We start from the raw sequence: 12,910 nt of genomic DNA on the forward strand, positions 1-12,910 counted from the left end.
GGGAGCTAAGATCCCACATGCCTTGGGGCCAAAAAACCAAAACATAAAGCAGAAGCAATATTGTAACAAATTCAATAGACTTTAAAAATGGTCCACATCAAAAAAAATTTAAAAAAAAAGATAACTTTGATTTTTCTACAATTAAATGGTGCTATGGGTTGGGCTAAACACACACTATCCTACCACAACTTAAACTCCAGTCTGAAACTGATCTGATCTCTTGTGCTGCAAAATCAGTCAGAACCTATTATTTGAAAAAAAGAAATACATAGATGGTATTGGTTAAGGAATAGCTAATTTTGTGTCAACAAATAAGCTCACCTATGCTTGAGATAATTGAGCCATGTAAAATTTGTTCTTCTCTCATAAAATGTGTGGGTATTCTCATAGAAATGGATTTTTAATCAGATTAAATTTTGTCTGAACAGGTACAGTCAATGTGTGAATTCCCTACCCCCACCCCTTTTTCTTCCGATAATGAAGATTTGGTGTCAGTCACTCAGGGTCTGTGTTCCTGCTAGGCAGTTATGAGTGGTATGATCTTGGACAAGCTACTTACCTCTTTTGAGTGTTGGTGTCCTCTATTGTAAAATGGGATGCAGTGTGAAATAAAAGGGAAAAATATTTAATAAAAATGCTAGAAATAATTTGTAATATGTGATTACTAATACTACCAAGTTTTTTATTTCTAGCATACTTTGAAGATATGGGTAATGATTAGAATTTGTCAAGGATGGGGCCTGCACAAATAAATAAGACATGGGCCCTGCTTCAGTAAGCATACCATCTGATAGGAGAGGGAACAGTGATGACTAACAGGTAAGAGAACATATGACTGTCAACTATAAATATGTCAAACTTGTCTACCTGAATCAATGACCTTCTACCTTTGACTAAAATGTCTGCCTAAATAATAAGGATTCTCTTTTTTTTTTTTTTTTTTCGCGGTACGTGGGCCTCTCACTGTTGTGGCCTCTCCCGTTGCGGAGCACAGGCTCCGGATGCGCAGGCTCAGCGGCCATGGCTCACGGGCCCAGCCGCTCCGCGGCATATGGGATCCTCCCGGACCGGGGCACGAACCCGTATCCCCTGCATCGGCAGGCGGACTCTCAACCACTGCGCCACCAGGGAGGCCCAGGATTCTCTTTTCTATGAATAATTTACATAATGATAAAAGACTGCTAGACGTGAGAGAATGGTAATAGAAGAGGGTGAGTATAAAGAACAAATATGGAGAGCCTAGTGTGTGGTAGAAAAAGCCAAATTATTGACATCAACTGAATGAATCTTGACTTCACTCTTTGCAGAGCATATATGTGAGACTTTGGGCAAATGAAATTCTCTTTGGCCCTCAGCTTTCTAAAATAAAAAGCACTCAAGCTTTTATTAATGCTTATTTCATGCCAAGCACAGTGATAAGGGTTTTCCATACATTAAAAAAAAAATCCGGGGCTTCCCTGGTGGCGCAGTGGTTGAGAGTCTGCCTGCCGATGCAGGGGACACGGGTTCGTGCCCCGGTCCGGGAAGATCCCACATGCTGCGGAGCGGCCGGGCCCATGGACCATGGCCGCTGAGCCTGCGCGTCCAGAGCCTGTGCTCCGCAACGGGAGAGGCCACAGCAGTGAGAGGCCCGCGTACCGCAAAAAAAAAAAAAAAAAAAAAAAAAAAAAAAATCCTCACAGCTGCTCTATTTGGAAAGTATTATTATTTTCTCTATTTTACAATTGAGAAAACTGAGGCTCAGGAAGTTTAAGTAACCTGCCTGAGATCACATAGCCACTAAATAGTTTCACTGTTATTTTCATGGAAGCGGCATGACTCCAGAATCTGTGCTCCTAATCCAAATAATGTAAACTTAAAAATTTCTTTCCCTCTAAATTTCATGTTTATGAATAAGCTTAAAATGCAACTGGCTCCAGAATTTTAAAAGCAAAACTATTGGGAAAGTTTTGTTGACTAAATTTAGGTAAACAACAGTTGGATCTGAACAGCGGAATGTTCCAATCAGAGCTCCCTCTCCTGGTTTCTGTCCTCTCTAAACTTGAAACCACATTATTATTATTTTCTTATTGAGTATTTATCTTGCCAGCCAGATACTACATTAACAGTTTTACAGGTTTACGTTTTCTCATTTAATTCTAACAAAAGTTTTATAAAGGAGATCTTATGCCCCCCACCCCCCAACAGTATGGCAAGAAAACAGGATGTCTAGAGATGGAAGTGTTTCACCTAAAGCTACAGTGGTAAGAAGTGATTACAACTCATCCTCATTTCTGTGTGCTTGCACAGCATATGCTCTTAACCACGACTGCATTTTATTCAGATCTGTTACCAATGTAGTCCACACACTATATATCAGTTACATTTATGCATAAACACAGGTAGGACATACTGAAAGAAAGATCTGTGTAAATTTTGAAATCATTCCCATTATTTTATAGTGGCGCCTCATATATCAGTGATAGATACATACTGAATCTCTAAATTTCTTTCTATTATTGGGGATATTTTCAAAGAGTTCAGGGAATAATTACAACAGCAAGATACATACAATATGGAGCAAAAATTTAGATACTTGATAACTAGGAAATAACTCAAATCTCCCAAGAATATGCCATCCATTTTCTTATAAGCAACAATTCACAGTGTAGCAAAATTATGAAAAAAGTGCTCATAATGTTTAAAGTGAAGAGATTCCTGGAGAAACAAGGCATGTATTTAGAATATCTATTCTAAAACATATTTAAGTTTTGTTTTGTCCTGCATATATTACTCTTTTTGGGAAAAAGAAAAGAAGCCATAGAGGATCACAGGGAAGGGAGAACAATGGGTGGGTGAGGGAAGCTTATGGGTGAGCAAGGGGAAAGTGGAAAAATACATTCTACATTCAAAGTCTCTGTTGAAACCACATTATTGCCAGGATGGGATCTCAGCATGGGGAACTTTGCCCTCAGGTACTTTAAACAATGAGAGATGTGGTAATTATGCTCATCTGTATTCTCCTAGGCACTAAAGTACTCCCATAAGAAAAATGTACTTTCGTTTTAAGGTTATTGAATAACTCACTAGTTCCCTGGCACAAAAACTTACTGACTGATACCCAGGTGACTTTCTAGTCACATCTGATTATTTTGCTCACCATTAATAAAATGTTTCTTCCTAGACAGTATTTTGATAATCTTCAGAAGAGTCCCATTGAGGAAGGAAGTATTGTTAATATTGTCCTTATTTTCAAATGAGGGAACTGAGGCCCAGGGAAGCTGAGTAGCAAAGATGACTAAAGACAACTCATCCCCAAGGAAATTTACATTTCATGAAAATATTTAAGTATTGTCACTAGACTTTCAGTCAAGGTAACTGCTTTATCTCACTCCTTCTACCATGAGCCCTCACTACTGCTGGCTGTATTCAGTGGTATTAGAAGTATAGTTATATCTGTGACATCCTATCTGATAGCTTTTCCATAAACGTGAAGGGAGTGTGTAAGTGATGCAAACTCCCACATACACCTACTCACAAAACAACAACAACAACAACAAAAAGGACATTTAGGTGAGGAAGTAGGGAAATTCAGTTAAGAATTTAATGAGGAAAAAAATTCAAACTATTCTACTCCCTGTAGGCCAAATAGAATAGGCAATGGGTTAAACTATTTTCACTTTCAATTGGTTGTTTGGACTTTTTATAGAGAGCTAAAATCTCATGAAAACATAAAATGAGTTTATTGCACTTTTTTTTGTCTATCAGACTTCCTTCATGCTCTAGGCACATGTTAATGATTGGGATAAAACTGATTTTGAATGGAGTTCCTGCTAAATGAATGAATGGTGGAGACTGGAATGTTACATGAAAGGCAGCCAACTCTTCTGGAAAACCGCACAGCAATATACAAAGCCACAATGGTAAAAATTGCATGCATCTGGGAGGAAGGTATAAACTAGTATGTTGTAGGGAAATCAAGGGGGCTGAAGAAAGGGAGGAGGGTCAGAGATTAAAAGAACTCAAAGGATGGAGACAGAACACTTAAAGAAACCAAAGAAAAAATAAAAGCAAATTCTAAACAGCTCCCCTTACAAATGACTTTCATATGCATGGTAAGAAGTGAACTGAAAGAAAACAAATACCAAGAGATATAATAGACACATTATGTAACAAGGATTACTAAGGAGAGGCTAAAACCAGAAACAGATTCGGAATAATTTTGAGATGGAAAGTTTATATAAGAGATAGACACAACAGGCGAGGGGGAATTATGCCAACATGGGTCAAGGAGGATATTGTGTCTGAAGGGGGAAAGAATGTCACATACTAAATAAGTTGGCAGTGGGACGAAATATATTTGGATGGAAATAAAAGATAAAAGGAATATAGAACTAATCATAGGCAATTATGGTAGACCATCTGGGTCAGATAAAAAGGCAGCTCAGAATGTTTATGCAGATAAGGATGCCCAAGGAAAACAACAGTATGGTCTGGGATGGCTGTACTAGAATTGTATTACAGCAGAGTGATGTTCTGGTTACATCCCTGGAGGAGACAATGGATTCGATTAGAGCCCAGTTTTTGCATATCATTTGGAAGCCAGAAACCTAGAAAATAGCTAATAGACAAGGATCCAGAACAATTTGGGGCAAGCTATCACCTGATAGACATCTATCCCTTCATTTGTAATATTCGTGGTGTCTGTGAAGACTTGGTGATCTCACTCTTCCTGTCACCCCACCACCCTGGTGACCTGCTATAATTTGACACTGTCTTTGTGAACCCTCTGCCCCATGAATCTCTTCACAGACTTACTGCTGTGGCTACACTTGCCCCTAAGCCATTCAAGTCCAGCTCCTAAATTCATGCAGCTGGGTGCCCTGATAAAAATGTAACTGGCCTACCCCAGTAGCCTCTGACCATTTACCTGGTCAGAGGGCTTTGCCCTGGGGGTTATAGCCAGGCAGCCTTGGAGAAGGGGAACACAAAAAAAGAGCCAACAGCTGGGATTCCAGCCCACTTACGCTTGAACCCTCTAACTGCAGTAACAACAGCATCAAAGAAACTCTGTTGCTTTGTGTGCAGTGATAACCCTGTTGACTTCCTGATAACATGGCTAGAATTTTGAGGACTTTAACAGCAGGGCTGAGAGATTTTCACTTCTTCATTTAACCTTCTCTTCTGGGCTCCAAGGCCTCTTCTCTGACAGCACGTATCATGCTGTATTATAAGTGAATAGAGCTGCTTTCCACAATAGACGTGAATTCCCCAAGGTCAGAGACTGAATCTCTTATCTCCCACTTGCCAGAGATTAGCAACCTGTCTAGTAATTCTGGATGCTCAGTTATCATGCAGAATGAATGGAATAATAAAGAGTGACTCAAAGGAATTAATTCGTAAGTAAAAGATTTTAAACAGTTACAGGGGCAGTAGGGAGGTAATTTGCCAAAGCGCTGGTTGGGTGGGAGAGGATAAGAAGGGATGGTACCTACCTGATGTCCTTAAGTTTGTTCCTCAACCTGGAATTCTCTCCTCTGCACACATAAAAGCCAGCCTTGGGCATCCCTTTCTGATCTAAGAATTAAAAGTTCAGTTTCGGGCTTCCCTGGTGGCGCAGTGGTTGAGAGTCCGCCTGCCGATGCAGGGGAGACGGGTTCATGCCCCGGTCCGGGAAGATCCCCCATGCCGTGGAGCGGCTGGGACCGTGAGCCATGGCCGCTGGGCCTGCGTGTCTGGAGCCTGTGCTCCGCAACGGGAGAGGCCACAACAGTGAGAGGCCCGCGTACCGCAAAAAAAAAAAAAAAAGTTCAGTTTTGAAAAGCTCAGTGATCCTAACGTAGATGCTCCTTATGTATTTTTCTCATCACTTCCACATGAATGTCAAGTTACTTATAAATCACCTCCTTTGGGTCCCCAGCAACACCCAATGGTCTTGCCTAGAATTCTGTAGAATATTTATGTCTTGTAGAAAATGAGTGTATATTTGCAATGACCTCAGCCTTGTTAACAACATGTTTTAGCCTAGTAGCTCCCAAAAGGTTGTATCAGGGGCACCAAGGGAATTAAAAAAACCAAAAAGAGAAAAACCCCAGATTCCTGGTTCCAGGCCTGGCCTTACAGAGTCATACTCCCTGTATAAGGGTATAAAAGAATCTGCATTTTCAATCCCCAAGTGTTTATAAAGCACAGTTTGATTTAGGAATTATTGCTTTGACTAAATGCATTTATTAAACAAATAAAAAGCCACTTATTTGGTTTAAAAATATCCCTAGTTAACTTCTGTACCATTTTTAGAAACACCAAAAAAATCACCAAGGATAGGTAGAATTAGTTTTAGTTTAGACCAAGGTGTAATAACCTCTGCTCAGTGGAACCGTTGAAGGAGTAATGAGCCTAATTAGTAACTACAGTTCTTTTAAATGATAATTTTGTCTCTTATGTGGGCAATTACTGAATAAAATTCATTAATATTTAGCTGCATCTTCAGTCACCCTGTATAATGATAATGACCCATTAGTTCATTTTTCAATAGTGCCTATGGGTAGGGAGGAAGTGCATAGGACAGTATGCCGAACAAGTTACTCTCAATAGTAGTTGTCTATTCTTTATGCTGTCTGCTTAAGGGATCTCTGGATGTGACTGGGCTGTGACTGAGGAAAGCAAGAAATAAAGGGGACAGAGGAGCTGCATCAAGGTTCCAGGATATTCAGAGAGGAGAAGAATATGGCCAGTTTGGGAGGTGGCTCTGACTGAGACCAATTGCCTGCCATTGAGTGACCTTCACTATATTTTATGAGTAAATAATTGTAGTACCGAAAGGGGGGCATAAGAAAAAGAAGATTTAAAAATATCCAACTTGAAGGAGCTTTTTGTTTCTTCAGGGGGATAGTTATGTAGCCATAATTTAAGGTAAAATATGGTTGGTGCTATAGCAGAGGTTAAAACCAAACGTATTCCAAAAAGGTGAAATTAGTTTAGAGCCATACAAAAAAGACTAATGACATAGACTTGCTCCACCAGATATTAAAACACATTATGAAATTATAGCAAATCAGTAGATGTGGTACAGATGCAAAAATTAGACAGAACAGAAAGAGAAAGCCCAGAAAAAGACTATCATATATCATCATTTAACAATGAAGGAGCTAAAGTAAATCAGTGGTAAAGGGAAAGTTTATTCAACAAATAGTTCTTAAAACATTGCAAAGCACATTTGGATCAAAAGGCATTAGATCCTTCTCTCATATCACCACTAAGATCAAATTATTAAAAGTGCTAGCAAGGCTGTGGTAAGATGGATACTGTTTTACACAGCTAGGAGGGGCACAAACTAGACCAACCTTTTTGGAAAGCATTTTGTAATATGAATTAACAGATTTTAAAATGTTCATAGTATTCTGATTCAGTAATTCTACTTCTAGATAAACATATACATACACAGATATAGAAATATTATATATACACTCATCTTTAAGAATAAAACTTCAGTTAAGATTTATTTATAATGCTGGAGAGGGAGTAGAGAAAACGGAACCCTCGTGCACTACTGGTGGAAATGTAAATTGATACAGTCACTATGGAGAACAGTATGGAGGTTCCTTAAAAAACTAAAACTAGAATTACCATATGACGCACCAATCCCACTACTGGGCATATACCCTGAGAAAACCATAATTCAAAAAGATACATGTGAGAAACTTCCGGGGAAGATGGCGGAAGAGTAAGACGCGGAGATCACCTTCCTCCCCACAGATACACCAGAAATACAGCTACACGTGGAACAACTCCTACAGAACACCTACTGAACGCTGGCAGAAGACCCCAGACCTCCCAAAAGGCAAGAAAGTCCCCACGTACCTGGGTAGGGCAAAGTGGAGAGATTCCCACACAGGTGCCGACCGGCACTCACCAGCCCGAGAGGCTTGTCTGCTTGGCCGCCGGGGCGGGGCGGGGCTGGGAGCTGAGGCTCAGGCTTCGGTCACAGCGCAGGGAGAGGACTGGGGTTGGCGGCGTGAACACAGCCTGAAGGGGCTAGTGTGCCACAGCTAGTTGGGAGGGAGTCCGGGGAAAAGTCTGGACCTGCCAAAGAGGCAAAAGACTTTTTCTTCCCTCTTTGTTTCCTGGTGTGCGAGGAGAGGGGATTAAGAGCGCTGCTTAAAGGAGCTCCAGAGACGGGCGCGAGCCGCAGCTAAAAGCGCGGACCCCAGAGACGGCGTGGGACGCTGGGGCTGCTGCTGCCGCCGCCGCCAAGAGGCCTGTGTGCGAGTGCAGGTCACTGTCCACGCCCCCCTTCCGGGGAGCCTGTGCAGCCCGCCACTGTCAGGGTCCCGTGATCCAGGGACAACTTCCCCGGGAGAACGCACGGAGCGCCTCTGGCTGGTGCAACGTCACGCTGGCCTCTGCCGCCGCAGGCTCACCCCGCACTCCGTACCCCTCCCTCCCCCCGGCCTGAGTGAGCCAGAGTCCCCTAAGCGGCTGCTCCTTTAACTCCGTCCTGTCTGAGCGAAGAACAGACGCCCTCTGGCGACCTACACACAGAGGCGGGGCCAAATCCAAAGCTGAGACCCGGGAGCTGTGAGAACAAAGGAGATAAAGGGAAATCTCTCCCAGCAGCCTCAGAAGCAGCGGATTAAAGCTCCACAATCAACTTGATGTACCCTGCATCTATGGAATACATGAATAGACAAGGAATCATCCCAAATTGAGGAGGTGGACTTGGAGAGCAAGATTTATGATTTTTTCCCCTTTTCCTCTTTTTGTGAGTGTGTATGTGTATGCTTCTGTGTGAGATTTTGTCTGTACAGCTTTGCTTCCACCATTTGTCCCAGGGTTCTATCCATCCGTTTTTTTTAAATTTTTTTTCTTCATAATTATTTTTTATTTTAATAACTTTATTTTATTTTATCTTACTTTATTTTATTTTACTTTATCTTCTTTCTTTCTTTCTTTCCTTCTTTCTTTCTTTCTTTCCTTCCTTCCTTTCCTCCTTTAGACAACGAATCATCCCAAATTAAGGAGTTGGACTTTGAGAGCAAGATTTATGATTTTTTCCCCTTTTCCTCTTTTTGTGAGTGTGTATGTGTATGCTCCTGTGTGAGATTTTGTCTGTATAGCTTTGCTTCCACCATTTGTCCCAGGGTTCTATCCGTCCGTTTTTTTTTCTTTCTTTGTTTTTTCTTAATATTTTTATTTTAATAACTTTATTATACTTTATCATACTTGATTTTATTTTACTTTATCTTCTTTCTTTCTTTTTTTCCATCCTTCCCTCCTTCCTTCCTCCCTCCCTCCCTCATTTCTCTTTTTTCTTTCTTTCTTTCTTTCTTTTTACTTCTACTAATTCTTTCTTTCTACTTTTTCTCCCTTTAATTCTGAGCCGTGTGGATGAAAGGCTCTTGGTGCTGCACCCAGGAGTCAGTGCTGTGACTCTGAGGTGGGAGAGCCAACTTCAGGACACTGGTCCACAAGAGAGCTCCCAGCTCCACATAATATCAAACGGCGAAAATCTCCCGGAGATCTCCATCTCAACACCAGCACCCAGCTTCACTCAATGACCAGCAAGCTACAGTGCAGGACACCCTATGCCAAACAACTAGGAAGACAGGAACACAACGCCACCCATTAGCAGAGAGGCTGCCCAAAATTATAATAAGTCCACAGACACCCCAAAACACACCACCAGACGTGGACCTGCCCACCAGAAAGACAAGATCCAGCCTCATCCACCAGAACACAGGCACTAGTCCCCTCCACCAGGAAGCCTACACGACCCACTGAACCAACCTTAGCCACTGGGGACAGACACCAAAAACAACGGGAACTACGAACCTGCAGCCTGCAAAAAGGAGACCCCAAACACAGTAAGATAAGCAAAATGAGAAGACAGAAAAAGACACAGCAAGTGAAGGAGGGAGATAAAAACCCACCAGACCTAACAAATGAAGAGGAAATAGGCAGTCTACCTGAAAAAGAATTCAGAATAATGATAGTAAAGAGGATACAAAATCTTGGAAATAGAATAGAGAAAATGCAAGAAATATTTAACAAGGACCTAGAAGAACTAAAGAGAAAACAAGCAATGATTAACAACACAATAAATGAAATGAAAAATACTCTAGATGGGATCAATAGCAGAATAACAGGCAGAAGAACGGATAAGTGACGTGGAAGATAAAATAGTGGAAATAACTACTGCAGAGCAGAATAAAGAAAAAAGAATGAAAACAACTGAGGACTGTCACAGAGACCTCTGGGACATTAAACGCACCAACATTCTAATTATAGGGGTTCCAGAAGAAGTAGAGAAAAAGAAAGGGACTGAGAAAATATTTGAAGAGATTATAGTTGAAAACTTCCCTAATATGGAAAAGGAAATAGTTAATCAAGCCCAGGAGGCACAGAGAGTCCCATATACAATAAATCCAAGGAGAAATACGCCAAGACACATATTAATCAAACTGTCAAAAATTAAATACAAAGAAAACATATTAAAAGCAGCAAGGCAAAAACAACAAATAACACACAAGGGAATCCCCATAAGGTTAGCAACTGATCTCTCAGCAGAAACTCTGCAAGCCAGAAGGGACTGGCAGGACATATTTAAAGTGATGAAGGAGAAAAACCTGATTACCCAGCAAAGATCTCATTCAGATTTGATGGAGAAATTAAAACGTTTACAGACAAGCAAAAGCTGAGAGAGTTCATCACCACCAAACCAGCTTTACAACTTCTCTAGGCAAGAAACACAACAGAAGGAAAAGACCTACAATAACGAACCCAAAACAATTAAGAAAATGGGAATAGGAACATACATTTCGATAATTACCTTAAATGTAAATGGACTAAATGCTCCCACCAAAAGACACAGATTGGCTGAATGGATACATAAACAAGACCCATATATATGCTGTCTACAGGAGACCCACTTCAGACCTAGAGACACATACAGACTGAAAGTAAGAGGATGGAAAAAGATATTCCATGCAAATGGAAACCAAAAGAAAGCTGGAGTAGCAATTCTCATATCAGACAAAATAGACTTTAAAATAAAGACTATTAGAAGAGACAAAGAAGGACACTACATAATGATCAAGGGATCGATCCAAGAAGAAGATATAACAATTGTAAATATTTATGCACCCAACATAGGAGCACCTCAATACATAAGGCAAATACTAACAGCCATAAAAGGAGAAATCGACAGTAACACAATCATAGTAGGGGACTTTAACACCCCACTTTCACCAATGGACAGATCATCCAAGATGAAAATAAATAAGGAAACACAAGCTTTAAATGATACATTAAATAAGATGGACTTAATTGATAATTATAGGACATTCCATCCAAAAACAACAGAATACACATTTTTCCCAAGTGCTCATGGAACATTCTCCAGGATAGATCATATCTTGGGTCACAAATCTAGCCTTGGTAAATTTAAGAAAATTGAAGTAATACCAAGTATCTTTTCCAACCACAGCGCTATGAGACTAGATATCAATTACAGGAAAAGATCTGTAAAAAATACAAACACATGGAGGCTAAACAATACACTATTTAATAATGAAGTGATCACTGAAGAAATCAACGAGGAAATCAAAAAAAACTAGAAACAAATGACAATGGAGACACGACGACCCAAAACCTATGGGATGCAGCAAAAGCAGTCCTAAGAGGGAAGTTTATAGCAATACTATCCCACCCTAAGATACAGGAAACATCTCGAATAAACAACCTGACCTTGCACCTAAAGTAATTAGAGAAAGAAGAACAAAAAAACCCCAAAGTTATCAGAAGGAAAGAAATCATAAAAATCAGATTAGAAATAAATAAGAAATGAAGGAAACGATAGCAAAGATCACTAAAACTAAAAGCTGGTTGTTTGAGAAGATAAACAAAATTGATAAATCATTAGCCAGACTCATCAAGAAAAAAAGGGAGAAGACTCAAATCAATAGAATTAGAAATGAAAAAGGAGAAGTAACAAGTGACACTGCAGAAATACAAAAGATCATGAGAGATTACTACAAGCAACTCTATGCCAATAAAATGGACAACCTGGAAGAAATGGACAAATTCTTAGAAATGCACAAGCTTCTGAGACTGAACCAGGAAGAAATAGAAAATATGAACAGACCAATCACAAGCACTGAAATTGAAACTGTGATTTAAAATCTTCCAACAAACAAAAGCCCAGGACCAGATGGCTTCACAGGCGAATTCTATCAAACATTTAGAGAAGAGCTAATACTTATCCTTCTCAAACTCTTCCAAAATATAGCAAAGGGAGGAACACTCCCAAACTCATTCTACAAGTCCACCATCACCTTGATACCAAAGCCAGACAAGGATGTCACAAAGAAAACTACAGGCTAATATCACTGATGAACATAGTTGCAAAAATCCTCAACAAAACACTAGCAAACAGAATCCAACAGCCCATTAAAAGGATCATACACTATGATCAAGTGGAGTTTATTCCAGGAATGCAAGGATTCTTCAATATATGAAATCAATCAACGTGATACACCATATTAACAAATTGAAGGAGAAAAACCATATGATCATCTCAATAGATGCAGAGAAAGATTTCGACAAAATTCAACACCCATTTATGATAAAAACTCTGCAGAAAGTAGGCATAGAGGGAAGTTTCCTCAACATAATAAAGGCCATATATGACAAACCCACAGCCAACATCGTCCTCAATGGTGAAAAACTGAAACCATTTCCACTAAGATCAGGAACAAGACATGGTTGCCCACTCTCACCACTATTATTCAACATAATTTTGGAAGTTTTAGCCACAGCAATCAGAGAAGGAAAGGAAATAAAAGGAATCCAAATCGGAAAAGAAGAAGTAAAGCTGTCACTGTTTGCAGATGACATGATACTATACATAGAGGATCCTAAAGATGCTACCGAA

This window comes from Mesoplodon bidens (assembly GCF_964165515.1).
Source record: "Mesoplodon bidens genome assembly, chromosome: 2".
NCBI lineage: Eukaryota > Metazoa > Chordata > Mammalia > Artiodactyla > Ziphiidae > Mesoplodon > Mesoplodon bidens.